We start from the raw sequence: 2,500 nt of genomic DNA, 5'->3' as shown, positions 1-2,500 counted from the left end.
GTATATGTGTATGTATGTATATGTATATATGTATATATATGTATATATATACACACATACACAATCTGTTAGAGTGGCAACACCCACCTGTCTTTTATGGATTTCAGATCAATATTTGCAAAAATAAAACTGATATATGCATTTTACGCCCCCCCCCCTCCCCCCCACCCTCACCCACATTGTGTACATGCAGCAATTGATAAATGAAGTTGCTGAATACAGAAATAGGCCAGAAATGTGGAATATTGCTTTTAACCCCTTGCCGATGGGTACGACGTGTAGGCACGTGTTATGCCCACTGTGAGTACTTGTTTGATTGTTTTTAAACATAGATGGCTACACATGTACTAAGTCACCAATGAGCCAGTTAGGAGTACTGCCTGTCTCGCCCGTTCACCCTTTTCTTTGATATACAAAATATTTTACGTTATCTTATTTTGCTGTTACTAATGCTTTTAACATTATAGTACTTATTATAGTTTATAATAAAAATAACACTATCGATATTCATAGCACTAGTAAAAAATACGTTTTTCCCGCCAATTCGCCAATTCAAATCAGGTATGGTCACAAGGTCTACTAATTGACTCCTTTGTGGCTAAGCACTAGCAGAGCCATAGAAAATAGGCACAGCATTTTCCCTATTTTTTGTTCATTTTCCCCGGCGGCATTGGGTTAATTTGATTTATTGATATGAACTGGGAGCTTTCTGTGGCCCAGATAAACACACAGCCTCGTCCTAAGTAGTTTTCTATGAGCAGTCAAAGTGAGAGTGTGACACGTGTCCGTGACTTTCTATATGGTTCAATGCACTGTTGATAATAGAATTGATGCTGCCATCGATGAGCAAACATGTGGCCTGGAGGCAAAACCTCAGGGAAGCAAGAGAGAGAAAAAGAAATAGAGAGGAGAGAGGAGTGGACAGTAGTCTTATCTCTCTGGGAGGAGAGGGTAATGGGAGGCTGAGCTTGTGACTATAGAAAAAACTCCCTCAACATCAATAGTTCCACCACCATCATCACTACTTCCTCCAACATCAATGACTTCCTTCTCCAACATCACCACCACCTCCTCCAACATCACCACAACCTCCTCCAACATTTTCAACTCCCCTATAATTGCCTATATAAAAACTCACATTCAAAAGCAAATAACTCGAAAATGTGGAAAGTGCAAACATTCTTTTTTCAAACTCCTCCGTGACTGTTTCACTGATTTACTTATGGTTTTCACCATTTGAAAGAATGGAAATTAGCTGTCTGTATTGTTATAAAGACTTTCAAATTTGATTGTGATCTCAACAGAAATACCAGATGGATGTTGCTCTCTCCTTTTTATTGATTTAAATCTGTTTTTTTTAATTTTTTTTATTTATATTTTCAATTATTATTATTATTTTTTAAATTTATTATTATTATTGTGTGTGTGGATTTTTTGTGTAATGATAATAGTAAAGCTTAGTATCAAGATTCTTTGATTTTTTTCATCATTTCAATTTTAGTGTTTATTTATTTATTTATTTATTTATTTATTTATTTATTATTGTTTATTTCTATATCATAGTATGTATTAGGGGACATCTGTGCATAATAGAGAATAGGTTGAAAAATAGATATTTTATGTCATTTGTTTTGTTAGACATGGTACCCTTAACCCAAAGTGTCTGAGAAAATGTTGTGTTCACTGTAGTATATTGTGAAATGATGGCTCTGCAAGTGTTTAGCTACAAAGGAGGCAGGTAGTAGATCTTGTGACCTCACCTGATTTAGTTTATGGAAAAAAAACATTTATTTTTTTTACTAATGCTATCAGTATTGATGTTGTTGTTTTGATAATAGACATTATAATTATTATAGTGTTATTGACATTACTAACAGCAATATTAGATACCAGAAAGTATTTCCAGTAATCAAGGAAAAGGGTAAATAGGTGATGTATGTTGTATTTGTAATTGGCTCATTGTGACTTGTACTTGTGGGAGCCACTTATTTGTAAAGACAATTAATAAACTGAACTCACAGTGGGCATTGCATGTACGCACATGCCATCCCAGTTGGCTTTGGGTTAAACTAAAATACCAGAGTGGAAGGTTTTTATTTGGGGAGATTTCTAATGAAACTGAATTTTATCTTCTGCCTTAGAATAATGGAACGTTTACATATGGGATCCACAGCAAATGCTGACACAGAGATATTGTAGTAAAGGATTAATTAGTTAGAAAAAATCGAGATTGAGGATATTGCAGATGGTGTGCCTGTTACTTGTTTGTTTATTTATTTTATGTATTTATTTATTTATTTATTTATTTATTTATTTATTTATTTATTTATTTATTTATTTATTTTTTAAGAACCAAGTGATCAGCATTGTATGCTAGTAAGAAGAGATAATTACAACTATATTTAAATATTGCAAGTTTAAATTCACTTTGGGGAATGCACACAGTGAAGAACATTAAAAAAAAAAAAAAAAAATAGTAATCAGCATTAAGAGTTCTCTT

At 33.2% G+C, this 2,500-nt stretch overlaps 1 protein-coding gene across 32 annotated transcripts in view; it reads left to right on the top strand.

Moving 5' to 3' along the window:
* The window catches only part of LOC125031501 (myeloid zinc finger 1-like), a 127,937-nt gene that overhangs the window by 37,466 nt on the left and 87,971 nt on the right, over nt 1-2,500 (top strand). The window lies entirely within an intron of this gene.

The sequence above is a fragment of the Penaeus chinensis genome, chromosome 13 (assembly GCF_019202785.1).
Source record: "Penaeus chinensis breed Huanghai No. 1 chromosome 13, ASM1920278v2, whole genome shotgun sequence".
Taxonomy (NCBI): Eukaryota; Metazoa; Arthropoda; class Malacostraca; order Decapoda; family Penaeidae; genus Penaeus; species Penaeus chinensis.
The sequence above is the reverse complement of the archived record's forward strand: the minus strand, read 5'-3'. Positions and strand labels throughout refer to the sequence as shown.